Raw genomic sequence first — 23,831 nt, 5'->3', positions numbered from 1 at the left:
TAACCATTACACCGTGTAGGAAAGCCATATTATTTAACTACTTAAACTACTCACTAAGATTATAAATTATTTAAAATAAAGATAGGGTAAAATTTTTCACATTTTTCATATCAAGCACCTCCTCTTCTAAATTATTTTTTTAAAGGCTTCACTTCTTAGAATCCTTTACTGACAGCTATTCTTAAAAGAAATCTTTAACGATACACATGGAAAACAGTTTACTCTATTTTAAACCTTACATGCTATTCAGAAGTCTGAATGCTTGTTCCCCCTTTTCTGATTTAGAAACTTTCCATCATTCCGTTGAATGACTACTGCCTAAACAAACATGCTGCCTCCTGTAGTCAAATTAATTGTGGATATATGCTAAAATTTGGGGGTTTTACTTATCAGAAGGAAAAGATATAAAAGTTGAATTAAAGCATTCTCTATAAAGAAATGTCGAAGAAAAATTAAAAGTTCTTTTACTAATAGTCAGATGTAATTCTAAATGTAAATTCTGACATTTTAAATGTGAAAATGAATGATCCCCCTAACTAAATTAATTTCCAAATTTTCCACAAAAATAATTCTTCCCAGTTTAAAAAAGGCAAAAATACTATTTATAGAGTATGACATTAGTAGAAAGATGAACTTCATATAAAAGGAGAAAAATAAATAACATCAATGACTTAAAAATAACGAATCTGCTAGGAAAGAATTAACTTTTTACCAAAACCTACACATACATTTGTTTCTTATTTAAAATACTTTATCATTTTAATATACTTTAGGGGTGTCATTAGGAAATATTTAATGTGGAGTTTTGAAATAAAATCACACATTACGAGTTACGATTTTTTGTAACAAAAATGCTGCACTTTACAGCAATCATCCATCCTTTTCCTTGCAGCATATATACATACATACATATGTACAGATATACTCATATAAATAAACTTTTAAGGGTTATATAAAGTATTATACTTTTAAGAGGCAAACCTATAATCTTACCATATCACTGGCTTATTCTATCCACAATTCTTTAAAATAATCAGTAAGCTTATTCTAACCACAATGTTTTAAAATGATTGCAAAAAGAAAAACAATTTTCAACTCTTAATGTTAAATTTTATATTAGAAATTTAAGTATAAAGCATCAGCAATCTCAAAATTAACAAAAGCAGATAAAAATCTTTTTTTTTTTTTTTAATCCTTTTAACTTTTCCTTTAAACTTTTTGCCCTGCACCAAAACACTCTGAATTGTGACAGTTTGAAATAATCTTCCTTCCAGGAATTTTCTGTGATAAAGCTATTATATTATTTATATATATTATATTTAAAAATTGCAACCAAACTATCAAGAAATTATTGCATATGGAATTATAATGAAAAGTTTCCAATACTAAATTATCTGCATTTAATACACAGTATCTTAATAAGTAACAGAAAAAATGATTGACAACAAAATAATGAACACGAGGAAACACAATAAAATCACACATCCTCCCTATAAATCAACTTACTTCCCAATAAGGACAGCAAATTTTCATACAATATGACTATCGTTTCAGATTATACTAATTTATTTATTGTCATAATGAATGTTATGACAATAAACAAATTACTGCAATTGGGATATGTGTGTAAATTAGTGCAACCGGGCTGTGTTTCTAAAAAGACAACCAAATCACAGATATCCCCCACTCAAAAAAAAAAAAGAACAAACTGTCATACAAAACATATATACAAGGCCTCTCAAAAGATCATTGCCAAACTTAACATGCTGGTCTGTCATACCATGAAAAACAAGATTTACATAGGAACTTGTGTCCGAAAATGCAAACGATGAACGCTAGAGGGCAATGTTCGCAAGCTTTTGGGAGAGTAGGAAGTGTGATCATTTCAACCGAGGACGGTTCAGGAGAAAGATGAATTGATTTACTAAGTCAGTTCTTTATGGACATTTTAAGGTAAGACTGTTGCTGGATCTCATGGTTGACATTCCAGCAGCTACACACCGAAACATTTGGTTTCAGCATGATGGAGCCGCTGCACATTTTAGCAGCACTGTGTGGGAATATCTCGATAGGACATATCCTGATTGCTTGATAGGCAGAAGCAGACCAGTCGCAAGTTCACTACAATCTCCTGACCTGACTACCCTGGATTTCTACCTGTGGGGATACACGAAGTCCGCGGTGTACGAGATGATTGTAACATCAGACATGGATCTTGTCGCCAGGTTCTTGGAAGCGGCAGTACATGTCCATGATACACTTGTATGTTTTGAATGGATCAGTGAATCAATGCATTGACATTGTCAAGCATGCACAGTGGTAAATGGAAGGAATTTTGAACATCTTCTATGATTTAAATAGGTCTTTAATAAAAGTTATATTAGCACCTCTTTTGAAGGTGTTTCTTTCTTCCCCTGAACGCTTGCAAACACTGCCCTATAGTGGTTGCCATTTGCATTTTCAGACACAAGTTCCTATGTAAATTTTCTTCGTTATGGTATGATACACCAGCATGTTAAGTTCGGCAACAACCTTTCGAGTCACCCTGTATTCATATAATCATTTTAGGCCCACCAGCGGCCGAGCGGTAAAGTCGCTGAACACTGGTAGTTCGGTCCGAGGTTCGAATCCCGCGAACGGGCTGGCTGCATGGGCGTTTTCGTGGTTTTCCCCATGTGTAACGTGTATACGAGCCAGTTTCCCTTAGAAAGTCCTCCACGAAGGCATCCCTCCCCTTAGGCAGATAGCCCTAGTGTGCTTTGCCGTAATTAAATACACCACACCACCATATAATCATTTCTGATTATTTATTTTTACTTTTCTGGCATTTTTTACGACTAGGTAAAAGACTTTTTATTTTCTAACACCATTCATAATGCAATAAACATGATTATTACCTACAGCATAAGTGAAAGTATTTGCTATTTCTATGTGAAAAAAAAGATTTTAAATGCTTTATATCAGCCATTATCTAAACATGATAGATTAGGTTATCTGAACAACAAATAATTGCCTAAGGGAAAGGATGCCTAAGAGAAACTGGCTCACATTCATACCATGAAGGCAGCCCATTTGCCTATGACTGAAACCAGGTCGAACTCCCAATATTCAGTGGTCTTAACCACTCAGCAATGGTAAGATATATAAACACAACATTTATTTAAACAACATATTAAAGTACACAGATATATAATTAAATACATATTTTCCATAAATTATTCGACAAAATTTTACTTTCATAACTTCCACATGAGGCCAAATTAACAGTTTACAAAATTTAGCACCTTTAATTACTGACAATCAATTTTTTAAACTGTCAGACTGTCATTTGATAGACTGCCTAATATCAGAAAACAAAGTTAAAATTCTTTTTGGATACTAGAATATTTTTAACCAAACACAAAATTCATTTTTCCTTTCATCATCAAATATTTTACACTCAAACAACTGAATAAAATTACACCATCATTAAAGGAGAAATGATTTTTTTTCTAATACAGTAAAAGTCGACTATCCAGGAAGCTTGAAGATTTCACATAGTTGAGTGCAGAAAAAATGCAATGCGCAGTAGAAAAGCCAAATGAAGGGAAGAAGAAATTTCCAGTCTAAATACATAAAAATAGTCATCTAATTTTTATCAATGCTAATAGCAAAAACCTACATTTAAAATTATGCAAGATTTCAAAAAACGAAAAATTTATTTCAGATACAGAAACTAGCATATTTTGCAGATCTTAAACATATGAAAGTAAAATATCTTATCCGATTATGAAATCCCAGTGAAGAAAATGCTACCAAACTTGTATCACTCATTATGGCAGAAGGAATGGATAATTTTTTTATACAGTTAGATAATCAACAGCTACAAATTATAAATATAGCACTATAGTAAACTTAAAATTGTTTATCATAATTTCTAACATTGCATCAGCACTATTTATCCATTAAAAAAGACAATCACATACTGTGCTCATTTAATGCACAGTTTTCTTGATGCCATGGTCAGGTAAACTTTGAAAATAATCCTTGGAATGTCACTCCATGGAAGGCAGGTCCCAAATTGTAACCATTTTTTGAAAAAGGTAAAAGATATAAACAACAATCAACTTACATCCACCTTTACAAAAACTAAGCCAGCTTATAAAGAACTAAAGGAAATCACATAAAACAATGAGGATCTTATTATTATGTTGTTATGCTATACCCATTGCTTCTGATGCTAAATCACACTATCTGACAACAGGGTAGTAAGCATGCTTTACAGAGATTTCACAAATCTCTTTTTATTTGCTTACTATTTTTTTTGGGGGGGGTCTAAAATTTTCGTGGCAATACATAATTTAAAATTCACCTAAAATAGTTAGCTTTATAGTTTTAATTAAAATCTTTACCAAAATAAGTTTTACATAATTAAAAATTTTAAATTGGTATGTTTCCCTTTTAATTTGAGTTTTTGCTACCAACCATAATTTTTGAGAAATTTCTTCCAATTTTGTACATTTGCCTCTCTTTGAGCCACTTTGGTTTTTGGATTGCCCTTTTATGTTGATGTTGGATTCCTTTATTCTTGGAAATTGTTAAATTTTTCTTTACAGAATTACTTTTTTAGCTTTTTAGAATTTTTTCGCTTAAAATATATCTTCTAAAACTGTATATAAACTGCAGATTGATAAAAAACACTTCAGTTATCCTTGGCTATTTCAGTAGTTTTTGCAACGTTTTCTTGAACACCGGAAGTTTCCTATGCTATGCTAGTTCCCTTCATTCAATGCACATGTAAGGAGTCTTTCTTTCTAATCTTGGAAGGATACTGAATTTCAGTATTTTCAATTTGAGGCACATTTACGGGCATTTCTATATGATAAATAATGTCCCCCCCCCATTCACAAGTCACATTATTATTTTTCTTTCTTAGATAACAAAGCAAATAAAATAGCTACTGTCGCTAGCAACTCAACGATTCTAGAAATGTAATTTCTTTAAAAGTTAAATTTTTATGGTTTGGCAACATTGTATCGTTTTTTATGTTTTAGAATAAATAAAGTAAAAAATGCACCATGACTTTGCATTAAGGTGGATTGCCTGTTTTATAGTGAATTAATTAAGGTGGATTGCCTGTTTTACAGTGAATTAATTGGGTGGATTGCCCGTATTACTCAATTATAATTTCTCTTTATGTCTCTTTTAAAGGAGTACTGACAGAATGAACAAAATTCAGGTAGAGTCTCATAACATAGTGACCCGGTATTATTCTGAAAATGAAATTGCTTGTTAAAAAATACTCTTCTATAAGAGCTAACTTCACAAAATGTTTTAATGTTTGAATGATTTATTAAAGGCAGATAATGTTAAAGAGAGCATTAGATCTAACTTTGCTAATTTACGTAGAATTTATTGTCAGCTAAATGAAATAGATCAGGAAATAAGCTCTTATTATTAGAAGATTATATCTTATTATTAGAAGATACAGACGATAAAAAGTATCAGAATGAGTACACGATAATAGAAGAGTATAATGAAAATTTCGTAAAAGCAGAAGTAAACGTAGAAATGTATTTAAATAGAATTTATAAAACTGAAAGTTCTGTTGATTCTTCGCCCGTTCAAAAACGAAAGTTAAAGTTACCAGAGATCAAACTTTTGAAATTTGACGGGGAAATCAAAGATTGGCTTGCCTTTTGGAGCCAATTCAAAAGAATACATGACGATGAAAGTATTGCGAAAAAAGATAAATTTCAATATTTAATTCAATGCATGACTGAAGGCTCTAGAGCTCGCGATATTGTCGATAGTTACCTACCGGCATGTGAAAATTATGATAAAGCTATTGCATGTTTAAAATCAAGATTTGGCACGGAGGAATTCCTAATTGAATTTTATATACGTGAACTCTTAAATCTTGTTGTAAAAAATGTTACAGAAGAAAAAAGAAAGTTAAACACACCGAAATTATATGATAAATTAGAATCACATCTAAGAGCCTTGGAGTCCATAGGCTTAACATCCAATACATATTCAGCTATACTTTTCCCTCTTGTAGAATTGTGTATTCCGGAAGACATTTTTAGAGTTTGGTTAAGAAACCCTATAGTTAACACCAAATTCGATTCTTCTGAAGAAAATGCTTATGGGGAGAAATTAAAAAAATTATTATTGTTCCTGAAAGCTGAAGTTGAAGGGAAAGAACGTATTCGTTTAGCAAAGTGATTTGTTAGTAAGGAACACAAATTTCAGAAGGAAAAAATACAGCGTTCTGTTCCTAGTAATCCACCGACGGCAGCAGATTTGTTTGCGGGAACAACAGAGTATAAAAGAAAAAATGTTAGTATATTTTGTGATAAATTGCCCAAAAGTAAAGATTGCTTTTCTGCACGTAAACTCAAGTTTCAAGAAAAACAAGAAATTTAAAAAAAAAAAAAAAAAAGGCCTGTTTAAAAATTGGACATCGTTCTAAATTTTGCAAGTCCAACATCAAATGTGTCCTTTGCAGTAAAAAACATTCGATTCTGATGTGCCCAGAACTCCCTGGAAATAAGATGAAAGGTGACGTACAGGAACTTGAGAAGACGTTGTCGTCTGATGTTAGTTCGTCTAACTTATGCACTTCTGATGAAATATTGCTTCAAACGTTACAAGTGAAACTGAAGACTAAAGGGAAAGAGCTACAAGTATGTGTACTTATTGACACTGGCTCACAACATTCCTACATTCTTAAAGAAACAGCTAAGAAACTAGGTTTGAAGCAAAACAGATTCTGGCTACGGGTTGTTTCGATTTAAGAGGTTGGGAACATTCCAGTCTAACAGGTGAAGAATGTCAAAAAAAAAAACTTGTCCCTGTTCTTGGATTATTATGGGATAAAACTAAAGATGTTCTGTTTTGTGATCTTGAAAAAATTGATTTCAAGCAAAAACCCATTACTAGAAGATATATTCTTTCGACAGTTCACAGCATCTTCGATCCTATAGGAATTCTGTGTCCAGTCGCGATTCGTTTGAAACTGTTAATACAGAATAGCTGGAACCTGAAGATTGGTTGGGATGAAACCTGTCCAGAAGATATTCGCCTGGAGTTCAATAAATGGCTTGAAGATTTACATCTATTAACAGAGATCAAAATTCCAAGATATGTCTGGAAGAAAAATTGAGTTTTCATACTTTTTGTGATGCGAGCAAGTCCGCCTATAGCGCAATCGTATTTCTACGAAGCGAATGCGAGAATAGGGTAAAAGTTAATTTGATTGAAGCTAAAAGTAGAGTGGCTCCTTTAACAAAGATAACGATGTCTTTAACACCCTCTATGTTCATTCAGGATATAAGAAAGGTGGGAGTTCCGGACTTAGACCATATAGATGAAGTCAATATCACTAAGAGATATAGATATCAGCATAAATTACGATAAGATCTCAGAAAAAGGTTTAGAGATGAATATTTGAGTCTCATAATCCAGTCCAGAGATAATAAAGCTACTCGAAGACAAATATATTTAGGAGATGTGGTACTTGTGGGAAGTGACAACAAAAAAAGATTGGACTGGCCATTGGGTCAAGTTATTGAACTATTCCAGAGTCAAGATAACTGTGTTAGAGTGGCAAAGGTGAAAACAGCTGCAGGTGAATTGATTCGTCCTGTGCAACGACTGTATCCTATCCTATGGAAGTGATGGACGACGAGAACTTGTTTTCACCTAAAGAAAACCAATTTAACATTCCTGCTAGTAAAGAAATTAAACCTCCTGATAAGATAATTAAAACTAGATGTGGTAGAACTATTGTAAAACCTTCGCGTTTTAATTAGTTTTTTCCTTTTATGATTATATTAAGTATTGTTTAGTCTCGTTATTAAGTATATTGTATTTTGATTTATGTTCCGCCCACCATAAATCAAAAGGTGGGAGGAGATGTTGCGAGCAACTCAATGATTCTAGAAATGTAATTTCTTTAAAGGTTAAATTTTTTACGGTTTGGCAACATTGTATCGTTTTTTATGTTTTAGAATAAATAAAGTAAAAAATGCACCACGACTTTGCATTAAGGTGGATTGCCTGTTTTATAGTGAATTAATTAAGGTAGATTGCCTGTTTTACAGTGAATTAATTGGGTGGATTGCCCGTATTACTCAATTATATTTTCTCTTTATGTTTCTTTTAATGGAGTACGGACTGAATGAACAAAATTCAGGTAGAGTCTCGTAACAGCTACTTTTCCATCAAAGTTATGCAAAATTTAGTATTTCTCTCTTTTTGTTTTGTTCATGCATATATCTTTAGTGATAGATGTCACAAATTTGGTTTGCTCTTTTGGCTACAATGTTGTAGGACATGAATAAATAAATGGTACAACAGTCTTTTCAGATGGATCACAGTTCTACTTCTTAACACCAAGATGGCTCATATCCAAGTACAGTGGCACTGGGTTACCAGACATTGAGACTTGCATTCTGGATCATCATACCAGTCCATCATCTAGTGCTGTGGCTTAAGGTAGCATTAGACTCCTGCACCTGCTTAATATACATTATTATAACACCCAAACAACCACTACTACAACAGTGAAGTTTTCATTACTGTTGGCCTCGTTTACCTTCAAAGGCTGCCTGTCACTAACTTAAAACATAACAGGAAACATTAAGTATTTCTTCACTGCCCATCAGGTCACACCAATACAGTGGCCCATGTTCCCGATATTGACCTTATGTTCTCCTGGTACATCACCCATCTATCAAGTATCTGGTTGATGATTGGCATAGGAGTGGCCTCGCATACCCACCAACTGCTATATCGGATTAACTTTGACAATGTGTGCAAACAGCATGAGCTGTCATACCTTAATGACACACCCAAAGCCTCTTTAAATGAGAACAGATATTGCAACAATTACTGCTAACCAGGACAACTATACCAAACATGGATTTCCATCTGTGCCTTGAGTTAAGTGGGCTGTTATTCCTACTCTCTTTATGACTGTGGTGAATAGTGCATATATAAATGTTTTGTGGATGCAATTATCATGGCACCCGCTTCAGCAATACCAGATAATAAATTTTTTTTTCATATTTTAAATGAAATTTTCTTTTAAATTAAGTATCAAGAAGACAGTCACAGGGGGAACAATTTTAAAGGAAAAAAGGTATGTATTTGTTTTGCATTTTTATGAATTCTATACCTGCGGTCAGATGGTTAATCAATTCGCCCTGGTACCTTTTATTATTTGGCTAGTAAATGTAACTTTGATACCTTTTGTTCTTCACGGAGATTTATTATTTAGTTTTAATTATATATATATAACATATATATGTTATAACCAAAGGCCAAAATATGTAATATTTTAACTACAACTTCAAGCTCTAGCTTGTCACATTGCAACCTGACCAAAGTTAGAATTCATTTTTCTGTTTTTACCCCAAATTATAGGGGGGGGGAACCTGATGTTCTTGATGGATGGAAGGTATATTTCTGATTTTAAGGGGTATTTTTTAAAAGCTATGTTTTTATTATTAATACTTAAAAATTTATCAAAGATGCGAAAATTAGATAAAAGAATATAATGAAATAAGAAAAGAGAGGTTTTTCAAATAAGTAAAAATAATTTAAAACAGAAACAATTAATACTATGATATGCTTTGGCATTAGAATTCTTCTTAGCAAAGTCTTTCAAAACATTTTGAATATTATGTTTACTTAATATTCACTTGCTTTGGTAACTGCTATCACTGTAACAAACACTGTACTGTTTCACATTAAGTGATAGCCCACTCATGTGATTACCAGTTACCAATGGCTTGATGATTCGGGGTGACTGAGCGCTTGATGGTCACCAGGGTATTATGATTTAATTTTAACTATTCATTGACGTTTACTGCATTGTTTCATACTCATAAGGATTCACCAGCAGTGCTCATAAATCATGATGATCAAACAACAGCTTTGGTGAGCACCAACGCTCATTGGTTTAATCTAAATCTCATTCTAAATTTACTGCACAACCTCATATAGGTGATATACTAGTTCACACCAGTAATTATCAACATAACTGCCTAGACAGGCATTAAACAGCTTCGGTTTACTTCTAATTAAAAAAAATATTTAAATTTACTCTATCTGTCCATATCAGTGATCTTTTAATTGACCACCAATAATGGTCAACCTGATCATTGATGAACCTGATTTATTTTTTATTTCCAATGGCAGATTATGAACAGTTACAGCGAAAAACAAGAACAAAGAACATAGAATACAGCAACACAATGAAAAAAGAAAAAGCTGTAGCAGAGTCCATTAATCTAACATATCGCTTGCCTCCCAGTAATGCTCAGTGAGAAAAGTTTTGTGCAGAGCAGGACAGTGGGGTATATGTGCGGCATCCATTACCTCTCCAGAGCTGCACAGAGTGCATATCGGAGAAGGAACAATTCTGAATCTATGAAGATGATACTGTAGGCAGTCATGTCCGGTGGCAAGCCAGGACGCCTATTCTATGATCACTGGATCTGCCTACAACTTAAGCGAACAATATTGACTCAAAGAAACCGGTATGGACAGCCATTAACAACTTATCGGAGAAAGCCATTCTGTGGTCCTCAGTTGGTGGGCGGGTGGGTCCATTTAACTTTACTGAAAGAGGACAAGGCTTCAAGGAACTTTAGACCAATCGCAGTACAGACGAGTGACGAAATTTATAGCGCGCGCTGGCTGAAATTCTAGGAATATTCTCCTATTACTTCACTAACTCACACGCTGCATTTGTAGTTTGAAAAAAATTGCACAAAACAGTATTATGACCAACACGCAGTGGAATATGCTGCTGTGTTATGTGAAGGAAAATTCCGTTTTTTAAGGGGAAACTTAACGCAGGAATTTAGAGCTAAGAAATAAAGAGTGATATGGGATACCACGAAAGCAATGGTAAATAGATAAAAGTAAATGAATTAAGCTTACTTCAAATCCTTTTAGAAATAAACAATTTTAATCATTTAAATTTATAATATGATTAATTTGCATTACAATCTAACAGCAAACTAAGTTTTTTCCCCCCCCCATGCTGTTTTCCCGCAATTTATTTTACAGTTACTATTGGAAAAATATTTCTTTACATAATAAATTAGAAAGAAAATATTTCTTTCTTAATATTTCTTCCCTTTTTTTATTTTCTTTTACTATGAAAATTATTTCTTTCAGGAAAAGAAATAAAATTCATTCGCTATTACAGTATGGCCGATTGCTGCTGCATTCAACTATCACACACGCATCAAAATGCTTTATTTTAAATAATTTATTCTATAATTAACATGAAAGAAAATATTTTTTCAATATAAAATATATAACCAAAATTAAACTAATCTATCCTGTATGTGTGATTAAATTCGTTTTGCAATTTTTGTCACACAATTACTAATACCTTTTTTTTTAATATTACATTGCTGTTACTTGAATTTTTTATATATATAAGAACTGCTCAGTTTAAATATTCTTCCTTCTCAAAAGATTTTATTTTGTGAAAATAATTAAAAGATAGTAATATTTTCACAGTGTAAGTACTAAAGTAAAAATAATCAGTGTAGGTCTCTTGCAGTTGAAGTCCTTGTCAAACCAGCGTTTCGACACATTTTAAATAGAAAACTAATAATAATCAATATCTCTTTTACAATATAAAAATGAGAATGCTATGAACAATATTTTTTTTTTTTTGTTTTGCTTGTTAAATTTGCAAAGAAACAATGATTTTTTAATACTATAATAGGTTACAAAAGTACTATTCCATGAACAAACCCTCAGTCTTATAGCATTGTTACTTTATAGCATAATACAATAATAATGCAGTATAATTCTACTAACAAGCCCACCAGCTGCCGAGCGGTAGAGCCGCTGAACGCAGGAAGTTTGGTCCGAGGTTTGAATCCCGGGAACGAGTTAGCCGGCGTTTTCGTGGCTTTTCACATGTGTAACTTGTATACGAGCCAGTTTCCCTTAGAAAGTCCTCACTTAGAAACCAGTTTTAAAACGTAATAAAATTACACACAAACAACACACAAAAAAAAATAAAAATAATAAATAAATAAATAAATAAAATCTGAAAGCCTTCAGATTTTATATTACTTCCAAAGGGCCATTATTTAACGTTTTGCGTGTTATCTTTATTTATTAAATATCATGTTTTTCGCACTTAAACCATAAAATTCAATTCAACAGCAATATCATATAATTTAAAAAAAGCATATCTTTAGAATTTCCGATACATAATCTCCCGCGCTAGTAATGAAAATGTTTTTTTCTGTACAATGTTGCCATTGCTCGCTTTGAAATCGTTGGGTTTCTTAATCAAAAACTCATAAATGCTTTACAAAATATGAAATAGATAATAAAACAAATTCTCAGTTCCAAATTTCGGCCTCCAGATGCCTATATTAGGATGGAGGATTACGTTATTCAGAATTTCACGGCTCTAGATAGCATTGTTTTATCACAGTGCGAGGAACATTCATACATTCTGCAGATTCCTCATTATTTAATTTCTTTAAATATAATAGAGTGCGATAATACTTGGTGGCAACGATTTGAAAAGTGAAACGCCACAAAATGGCAAAACGAAATTAATAGCCCCTCTGAGCTAAAACTTATTTTTGAAAGTATCACACTAGTAGTAGTACAGCTACTGAAAAAGATATTATAAAGCTATTTTATAGTTTTATAATTTTTTTTTAAATTTTTATTTTACAGTAGTGTGAATTTCACGTAATAATGAACGACATTCCTTTTTGTGTTCGCAGTATTATTCGTAAGGTATTCAACTGTTAGATTTTAAAGTAAACGTAATTCTTGCTGTACATAAAGAGTAGAAGCTTATCGGATGTCTATATTTGTGTTAAATAAAGAAAGTTTATGTGCTTGATAAACTTATTATCTTCTACATTTTTAAAGCATACAATTACAATTTATATCTATAATTTTTGGAATAGTATAACTTTTCTTTCAGTAGAAATTGCGTTCTTGTTTCTGAATGTGGCTCCAAATACTCTCTCAGTTCATCGCAAATTAAAATAACTATAAATTTTGACAATCTGAAATACGCAATGAAAACATCTTTTGGCAGAGCAAAAGCATCAATATATTTTCTATAAATTCGCCACCGATTCAGAGATCTACGACCGTATTCTTCATTTAAATATGAAAAAATCAGCAGCGAAAACACATACAAAGCCACTGTCTACTTAGTACGTCAACTGCACAACCCTGATTGACGACGCGGCAACACTTTTTCACGCGCTTTCGACAACTTCCGTACTCAGACAATATAGGATGTCGGACAGACCTGTCTTTTACTAGCGCAGCGACATCTGGCGGCTCACAACTTGTTGTCGACTCTCGTAGCGTAGAATAACCGTCCAGGATTCAGCGACCGCTCTACGTCCTGGGCCATTACACAAATTTGGGATAGCATTCTTCCAAGACTTATGAGAAACATGATGATAGAGATCTTCTTGAGCACGTACTTTGAAAGATCTTTTAATAAGATTCCTAACAGTATGGAAAGGTCAAGGACGAGAAATATTCTGCATGATTAAAGCACCCTTTTTTGCCAAGAAGTCGGCTTTCTCGTTACCTGGAATACCACAGTGGGCAGGTTTTTTCCCTCATTTTTTCTACCCATGTGCACAGCAATTTGTTTTAACTTAAAAAAAATTCAGAGAACTGCACAATTCTCAACACTGTAGGAGGATCTTCATGAACAGAATGACCTGTTTCAACTTAAGAAAAAAAAAAAAAAAAAAAACAGAAAACTGCACAAATTAACTTCAGAGAATGCACATTCCTACACATTCTACAACTAGACCCAAGTGCCATGTTTCATGAGGGGAAGGGACACTTTCTTTTTTCATTAGCAGGTAGTGTCACTAGAGGTCATAACAAATAAAAAAGCATGTAAAATAATTAGCTGATTGTTAAATAAATACATTTTCATAAAATTCTGGGTTACCTACTTCAGTCTCTAGGTAACGTTGTTTTATCATAACGAGAGAAACATACATACATTTATGCAGATTCCTCATTATTTAATTTCTTGAAATACAATACAGGGTTCTAATATTTGGTGGCAACAATTTAAAAGTGTTTCGCCGTTTATAGTGAATTAACGCAAAATGAAATTAACAGTCCTTCTGTGCAAATTGCCCCTTTGGCCTAAAAATGACTGATAGAACATGTTAAATGATATTGGTTAACTATTTGAAACAATAACTAAATTGGTTAGAGTATATTTAAGGTTGCCCCTTAGATTATCGCTAAGTTGTTTCATTTATCGCCAAATTGTTATTTCACTTACGGTAGCCTGAGCAGTTGAATGCTATTGAAACCCTATTATGATATAATTGGTTGCGCGACTGCAGTGAATTTGAATGATGGGAAAAGATTTGGAAATGCTTGCTTATATGTCAGATTATGGATAAGAAGTATGTTGTTATTTTGTTGTTTATACGGTAAAATGGCTGAATGTGGTAAGATTAATTTGAAGTTTCTATACGATTTGGAATGAAAGGGGAAAAAAGCATTAATTGACTGGTGTGTAAATGAAAGGTTTATTAGTAGCCATTATAAGTGTTCTGTTTGTAGGAAGGAAATGCACATGGTCAAACATCAGAACGGCTCTACAGAGGATATATTGTTTACTCTTATTGTTCTTGAATTTATGTGATGATGCCAAAAATGTAGTTTATTGAGATTATATATTTTTGTTGGCTGCTCCTTTGATGTTTTAAGTGAATATAGATTGATGTGTACATGGAGAAAGTCAAGGGAGTGCACAATTCCTAGTTTGTGCGATTTGTTGACTTGTTATTTTGGATTTGCATAGCAGCGAAAGCCAAAATAACAAGTCAAAGAATTGCACAAACTCAGTGTCCATGTACCACCAAAAATCAACAATTATCGCCAAGGGGCACCTATAAATATATTATTACCACTAAATTTTCTTAAGCATTTAACAGTACTTACACAAGGCTTTGACTGAAATTCAACTTCTAGTTTCTCTGATCAAACGGAACAATTTTCCAGATCAAACATGATGTATTAGTTACCAAATTATGTATAAGTAATTGAATAATTTTACGCACTTGATGTAAAAAAACACCGAGACAACTAAAAGTTTCATCAAAATTGGCACTTTTCTATTAAATGGACAGCATTTACACCATACATATATGTTAAACAATATGCTCAAAAATTTTTTTGGAGGGAGGTGGGAAAGAGAGGCTATTTTCTTCCTGCTTTTATTCCGAGCCAAATTACTGTACCCATAAAACTTTTAAGTTTTGTTTCTAAGTATTTCAGGTCAACCAAAATGCTTGACCTTTAAAAAAAGGACTAATCTTTGGAATATAGTAACAGGTAGTTTGGCGACATTTTAGTAAGGCGATAAAGGTTACTAGGTAGGCCTTTAGCAATAATCTGAGAAGTACACAGTTCGAATCACAGATTACTTTGTCTCGGAGAAATGAGAGATCATGAGACATGTTGTGACATTTTCCGGAAAATTCCATTCGTGATTTTAGCTAATAAGCACTTAGAAACAGTTTCACTGTTAAAGTGCAGAATGGCCCACTTATTTGTTTGGCACTTTTTACAAGAGTAAGAAGAATTGGATTTTTGTCAATTTTCTTTGACTTTTTAAGTGAAAATAGGTCGATGTGTACATGAATAAAGTCAAGTGTGTGCACAATGCCCTTTTTGTGCAACTCTGGGATGTTTTTTTAAGTGAAAATAGGTCGACGTATACATGGATACTGCGCATGTGCAATTCTTAAAAACGCGTAAAGCAGTGGGCGATTCTGCACTTTGTGGCAATCAGTGGGCAATTTCACACCTAATCTTCATCATGATCAAGCACTTTGGTTAGAGTAGATTTTAAGGTACCCCATATATTATGGCGAAGTTGTTGTTTGATTTATCGCACAGTTGTTGTTTGATTTATCGCCAAGTTGTTGTTTCATTTATGGTAGCCTAAGTAGTTAAATGTTATGGAAACCATTTTGTGACGTAATCGGGTGCATGATTCTGGGAAATTTTGAATCATGGGATGTTTTGTAAGCGTTTTTGTGGTGTGTGTTGGTTTGATTCTTTAGACCGCAGAATGGCCGAATGTAGTAAGATTAATTTGAAGTTTCTGTACGATTTGGAGCGAAAGGGGAAAAGAGCTTTATTTGACTGGTGTGTAAATGAAGGTTTACTTAGTGGCCATTATAAGTGTCCTGTATGTAGGAAGGATATGCGTCTAGGAAAACGTAAAAACTGTTTAGATGGATTTGAATGGGTTTGTAGGAAAAAGGTTCAGATGGTCACTATGTGAAGCATTCGATCAGAAAGAATACCTGGTTTGAAAAAAGTCATTTGAGTATGATTGATATTTCGATTTTTACGTGGCTCTGGGTGTACGAAGCGAACTCGAAAATCATGGCAAATGAATATTTGCTTTTGGTAGTGCTTAAATGTATAACATGTTTTTCCTTTTTTTTATGTTATTTTATTGTTTGATTTTAAATGTATTTTATTGAGATTATGTATTTTTTGTTAGCCTATATTGTAGAATTTGGTGCTCCTTTGACTTTTTAAGTGAAAATATATCGATGTGTACATGGACAAAGTAAAGGGAGTGGCGCAGTGCAAGTTTGTGCAATTCAGGGATTTTTTTTAAAGTGAAAATAGGTCGACGTGTACAAGTTAAAAGAGTACGCAATGCCATTTTTATGCAATTCGGGGATTTCTTTTAAGTGAAAATAAGTCGATGTGTACATCGATACCGAGTTTGTGCAATTGTTTGTCTTGTAACGAGTCAAAGAATTGCACAAAATTGGTATCCATGTACCGCCAAGGGGTACCCTAAACTATACTTTTACCAGCACTTTTGTTCCATAAAATTTCTAGCTTAAGCGTAATTCGGCTAGCAGATTGTTGGCAAAAATTTTCAGTTAAAAAAAAAAAAAAAAAAAAACCATGCCTTTACTTTCCGAAAACAAAATGGCATCCAAAAAAAAAAAAAAAAAAAAAAACAGCAGGTTGCTGTAGCAGGGTTGGTCGCCAAATTTTCGCCAAGTTACCATAATCCAAAGGTTCACAAAAAAAAAAAAAAAAAAAGGATGAAAAAAGATACTAAAATTTTATTTGAAATTACGATTGAAACTTCTGCTGAAATAGCAGAATAAATGTATACACAAAATTTTTTTTTTTTTTTTTTTTCAGGATAAATTTATACATGTAATGTTCCAATAAACTTGAGCATAAGTTACAATTCTGGGAGAAAAAAAGGAACAAAATTATGGTGAATCTTTGGGATAAAGTGCAGAATCGGCCACTGATATGACACGTATCGATGTGTACATGGACGAAGTCAAGGGAATGGCGCAATGAAAAGTTTATGCAATTCTTTGATGTTTTTTAAAGTGAAAATAGGTCGATGTGTACATGGATACTGAGTTTGTGCAATTTGTTATTTTCAAGTTGGCGATTTTGAGAAATGCACGAAGCAGTGGGTGATTCTGCACTTTTCCCAATCTTTGAAATAAGAGAAAAGAATATGTATACAAACATGTCATGGCAAAAAATATACATACATATTTTATGCATATTTATACAGATTTACTGTGCATTAATTTTTTTCAAGGATGAAATATACATATTTACAAATAACATAATTAAATAAACCGTTAAAGAAACTAGAATAAAAATAATAAATTCTGTTTTGTTCTTTAAATTCAAAACTCTGAAATCTTTCTTAAGGAGGTGGGGAGATTTTGAAGTTCACAATACAAACATTAAAATGACCAAAAATAAATAAATTTAAATTATGTAATGCATTTTATTAAATTAATAAAAAGTGGTTGAAAATATACATTTTAGTTATTTAAAACATAAAACCTATTAAGTGCAGGCTGTTAAAAGTGTATGTAAAATTGTTACCCCTAAATTTTCAGATTACTGCTGACAATTTTTAAGCACTTTTTTATTGCCATAAAAATCATAACTAAATCACCTGTTACCATATTCCAAAAATCAGCCGAGTAAAAGAATATGCCTTTAATGTAGAATTGGGTGCCCCTTCGATTGGCAACATTTTTTTTTTTAATTTCGGCGATGAAACCTCACTTCTGGTTACCACGATAGTTTTAACTTTGTTTTAGCTTCCCGATTTTATTTAAATGAAAATAGATTGATGTGTACATGGACATATTTAAGGCAGTGCGCAATTCTAGGATTTTTTTTAAGTAAAAACAGATTGATGTGTACATGAACACAAATCTTATGCAACTCTTCCACTTCTTATTTTGGTTTTGTGTTGCGGCCATCTTGAAATTGTGACTTCCTGGCGCCGATCTTGGCGTCAAAAAAGAATCGCCAATAAACAAGGGGCACCCAATTGTAAACTTTTACCAAAGAATATATGCATGAAATAGACATCAATATAAGACAAGGCAGTCTTAAGACATCAGTATAATTTCTCTTCATAGATAAAAATATGCATAATTTTCCCTCAGAAGAAGAAAGGCCTTATATGCGTTTTACTAAAATGCTTAACAAATAATAAATAGCAATTTTTTCTAAATCTCGTGGAAGCTTTCCTGGTCAAAATAATTTGAAATTATAGGCAATTAGTAACATTTCAATTTCTGCAATTTCATCTGTTGAAATAGTAAACAGTCAAATTGCGCGATTAGAGCAGAAAAACATATCTGAACAAGAGATGTTTTTATTAAAAGTGAGTTCTGAGCTAAACTTAAAACTCTGACAATTTTCAACATAATACTAATAATAACAGATCCTTAAATGGAAATAATTAAGTTCACACCCGTAATATATCTCTTAAATTGGCAATTTAAGATAACGGCATAGCTGCCAACAGACAAAAACAGAAGTACATTTTTTTTATCATGTATATTTACATTTAATACTCTACCTTTTAAAAAGCTTTCATCATCAAGCTTTTTTCAGTCATCTGCATCAGGAAACGAAAAAATAAAATAATAAGAGAGAGAGAGAGAGAGAAATAACCGTTTCGAATTACAAACATTAATTTGTAAAACAAAACTGTTTTTATCGTTATACAATAAACACAATCGCATATAAAGTGATTTACATCATAAAGATATCTGTTCCACAGAATATAATTAACACACAATTCACTACGTAAATTTGCTCGGTGGTATTCATAATATTCAGAAAAAGTATAGTAAAGTTGCTGAAGTGCACAGTATTCCGGTGAAATAATTTTATGGTTCACAAACGAAGATTACGTACCTCATGGAGCAAGCCCCTGAAGCCTTACAAAACCATAGAGTATTTAGGTTTCAAGAGTTTTTGTTTCAGTAATTTACGAAAACACAGGAATAAATCCCGTGAATGTGCATTCCGTCCAACCATTTATAAACATAGTGGTTTATGGTCTTAGATAGCAACGAAATTCCTGTGTTGCCAATTCAGTGTTAACAAGAAATACCTAGTTAAAATATTTTCAGTGAAACCCATTTTTAAGTTCATTGATTGAAAGAAAAGATATTATCAGATATGAAATATCTCCTTTGACATAAATTCCCATGATATTTATCCCAGTATAGTTTCTGTGCCAATGCCTTTAAGAAATGAATCACTCTCTTAACTTAACTCTGCTGCAATGCAATTTCAACATACACTCTTATAAAAAAAAAAAAAAAAAAAAAAAAAAACGACGCACCACGACACACCGAGAAGATTGGACACAAAATTGATATGCATACAGGTTTCGACGGAAAATGTAAAATTTTACATTTTGGCTGCCAATGAATGAAACGGTTGTCGCTACAGCGCATCTGATCTGCGCAACTGACAGGATATTTAAGAGAAATTATGATTCCATAACAGACGTTTGTATTTAATTGCAATTTTAGCGAGATATTCCTCAGAAGACTCGCAACCAATGATAAGTCAGCTTGCAGCCCACGTGACAACTGGTCACGCCCCTTCGCCATTAGCTCCTGCCCTTCTGTACTCACACTTCGAACTTCATCTCTTTTCAGCGCCCAAAGAGCAAACATCTGATGACAGCCGGAACACATCAAGCAGAATGCTTGATAATCTCGGCATAAGTGGAACTTGGAACTTGGAACATAACAGACGAGATTTGGAAGTGCTGGCATGAGGTGTTGCTGTTGATTAGAGAAATTGTCCTTTCTGTCTACGGCATTGCTTTAGTCCTGCGATTTTGTGAAGTAAGGGAAAACGACATTGCTCTCACTACTGAAGCTAATCCTGAGTTCCTGTCGTCTCTTCTTGATGTTCACGATAAGTATGCTTTCATTATTCTTTTCGCCATTAGGTTAAAAGTTAGGATTCATGCATATCATGAAAAGGAGGCGATCGAAAACCGTATCAAATCTGTGTGTAATCACAGAAATCTGGAAGTTACCTGCGATAACTTAGGAAAACTTAAGCAACTTATGCTTTCTGAGTTTCATGCTTATCAAAATTCATTTAATCCAAATAATGCGACTGAAGTTCACTTAGCCCACGTCAATGCTATGGAAAAGGATATACAAATCTTAGAATTATACATTAATGAAATGAAACAAAAAGAAACCCTAAATAATCCAACACAGGAAACAAGTCAATCTGATATTACTCCTAGTCAAAAATCTAGAATCAAAATTAAAACCACAATAGATAAAGAAGAATACATAACCCCTAAAAAAATCATAAGAGAACTCTATCAAATTCTGAAATTGAAGAAGCAGCACAAAAAAATTAATTCGAGGAACTAAATCCTGAAGACAATATGGAAGCAGAGGAAGGTGAATTTATTTACCCAACAAAAAACAGGACACATTCCCCCTATAGTCTTAGCAGACTTCACGGGGAATTGGGATAAGATAAAAAAGAAGATTTTGAAGAGCAATTAAATATCAAAAACTATCGTGGAAACCTAAGTGGAGGTTCACTGACCATAAGAGTTTATGACTCAGACCACTACCGCACAGTTACTGTATACCTAACTAAACTAAACATTCCTTTTCATACTTTTACACTCAACAGTGAAAAGACTATCAAGCCAATAAATAAAAAACTTCCAAAAACAGCTAATATGGAACTAATCAAAAACGAAATTGCCCAAGAAGGTATCCCAATTCAAAACATTCGACAAGTCATTCCCACTATTGAAGGAAAGCAAGTTAATCTTCCTGTTTTTATAGCAGAATGTACTAGAAATAAAGAAGGTAAAAGAATATATGATCTAAAGAAATTCAGAGGTCTGGATATCTTTATCGAGCCTTTTAAATGTCGCCCTGGACCCGTGCAGTGCCATAAGTGCCAAAGGTACGGGCACACAGGGAACAAATGTCACTATAAACCTCGCTGTTTAAAATGTGCAGAGCCTCATGAAACATTCACTTGTAAACAAACAAAAAATGAGAACAAACCCCCTGTCTGTGCCCTCTGTGGGCAAAATCACGTTTCTTCCTTCAAAGCTTGCAGTAAACATCCTTATAATGTTCAGAAGCAAATCGAAGAATTTAAAGCTTTAAAAGAAGCAAAGAAAAAAGAACAATTTAAATTTAACAAAAAAAAAATTCCTTCACTCCCTGAGAACAAACCAAAAAATGCATAGAACACTTCCAAGGAAAATGAAAACAATAATAAAACAGAAGACACAAACTCAAACCCACTTGGCTTTTTTAACTGGATAAAAATCCAATTCACTCAAGTTAAAGAATTCTTCCAGAAATTTAAAACAGCAAAAACAATATTTGACAAACTAGAGGTCAGTATGGCGGCCTTCGAATATTTTTCAGGTCTAAACTATGAATTTTAATTAAACTCAAATAAATTTTATCTCAATATCTAGTCAAATAAATTTTATCTCAGCTACAAATAGCTTCTTAAAGATTTGTTACTGTAATGCACACGGCATCAGATACCAACAAGTGGAAATTTCAAATTTTCTTACTAGACATAACATTGATGTTATGCTAGTAAATGAAACGCATCTCCGCTCTTGCGACAAATTTAAAATACAAGGCTACCGCATCTACAGAAAAGACAGAAGACATAATAGAGGAGGAGGAAACGCAATTCTCCTTAAAAACCATATCAAAACAGGCAAATATGATTTAAACCCTGCTTGTACTATAGAAAATGCTGCAGTACTTTTCTATAGTGGTTTTAGAGAACCTTTTCTTTTTATCTCTGTCTACAATCCCCCGTCAAGCACTCTTGATCTCAATAATCTGAAACTACTTACTGAAAATTACTACTCCGTCTTAATAGCAGGTGATTTAAATGCTAAACATTCCTCTTGGAACTATAGAGTCACAAATAGAAATGGAGAAAATTTAAACAACTTCATCCACAATAGTAACATCAATCTCATTACTCCCAATCACCCAACGCACTATACGCACAACGGACTCGGAGATATTTTAGATATAGTTTTGATGAAAAACCTTCCTAATATTCCTAATCTTGATGTTCTCCCAGAACTTTCGTCTGATCATCTCCCTACAGTCTTCAACTTCTATGGATTTTATCCCCCTCTCCCTAAAGCTCATACAAAAGTTAATTGGTATATGGTTACCGAACAGCTAAATTCTGTAAACAGCAGAGCCACACTTCATTATGACTGCGATATTAAGCTGGAAATCGCCAGGTTAAACTCCAAAATTCAAAACGCTATCAATAATGCTACCTATACAGTCAAGAATAAAAATCCCTATGGCATCCCAGATGGAATTAAATCCCTTATACAAGAAAAAAATAGACTTAGAAAAAGATGGCATATTACTCGCAATTCTACTGAAAAACGTCATATTTAATTGTTTAAACAGAAAAATAAAAGAAGACATCGCCACCCATCGATCAAATTCGTTGGATAATTTCCTAGAAAACCTGTATCTTTACCCAAACTCTGTTTGGAAAGTAGTTAAATCAGTCAGAAATGTTTCACCCAATCAAATTCACCCCCTGTATCACATGGGCAAATTCACCACTCCGAAGATTCCATTGCTGAAATTCATGCAAAAGAATTAGAAAATATTTTTAAACAACATGAAAATAATAATTCTGATCAAGAAAAAGATATTAATTACTCTGTCACTAGCATTCTCAACAGTCCCAGCATTAATTTTTTTTACGCCTGCATCTCCAAACGAAGTTCAGAAAATTATTAAAAAATTAAAGAAGCGCAAAGCTAAAGGATATGACATGATTTCTAATGAAGCGTTGCAAGCTTTACCTATAAGATGCATAGTCTTAATTACAAATATTTTTAATGCTTGTATTAGACTCAGCTACTTTTCATCGTAATGGAAACACTCGATCATTGTTACAATCCCGAAACCAGGAAAAGATCCAAAGCTAGCAAAAAATTACAGACCCATCAGTCTTCTGCCAGCGCTAGGAAGAGTTTTCGAACGAGTACTTAGTGCTCGGCTCACCAATCATCTAGAACGCCTTAATCTAATAGACAAATATCAATTTGGATTCCGAAAAGGCCACAGTACCGCACATCAAATATTAAATTTAGTTGAATTTATTGCTCAAGAATTTACAAAAAAGAACGGAGTAGCGGCATGCTTCCTCGATTTCGAAAAAGCTTTCGAGTGTGGCATGCTAGCTTACTTCATAAGCTATCTAACTTCCTTTTCCAAACAGCTTTATCAAGCTTATGCATTCTTATTTTAAACATCGTACTTTTCAAGTGCGCTGTGGTGAAGCAATGTCTTAAAAAAAGTGATTTACAGTGGAGTAGCTCAAGGCAGTGTTTTAGGACCGAACCTTTTTACAATATTCCTAAATGATATGCCTCTACCTTTTCATTCTAT

At 33.1% G+C, this 23,831-nt stretch overlaps 1 protein-coding gene across 2 annotated transcripts in view; it reads right to left on the bottom strand.

Moving 5' to 3' along the window:
* The window catches only part of l(3)73Ah (polycomb group ring finger 3-like lethal (3) 73Ah), an 85,293-nt gene extending 65,876 nt beyond the window's left edge, over positions 1-19,417 (bottom strand). For both annotated transcript variants that reach the window (XM_035351069.2, XM_085808592.1), the window contains exon 1: positions 19,279-19,417. The gene's annotated coding sequence lies outside the window, so the exon portion shown is untranslated. The remainder of the gene's footprint in view (positions 1-19,278) is intronic.
* Between the last annotated feature and the right edge of the window lie 4,414 nt (positions 19,418-23,831).

This window comes from Stegodyphus dumicola, chromosome X1 (genome assembly GCF_044657685.1).
Source record: "Stegodyphus dumicola isolate Sdum_Otavi_A_Nest chromosome X1, ASM4465768v1".
In the NCBI taxonomy this organism is placed as follows: domain Eukaryota; kingdom Metazoa; phylum Arthropoda; class Arachnida; order Araneae; family Eresidae; genus Stegodyphus; species Stegodyphus dumicola.
This window is presented reverse-complemented; position numbering and strand designations above follow the sequence as displayed.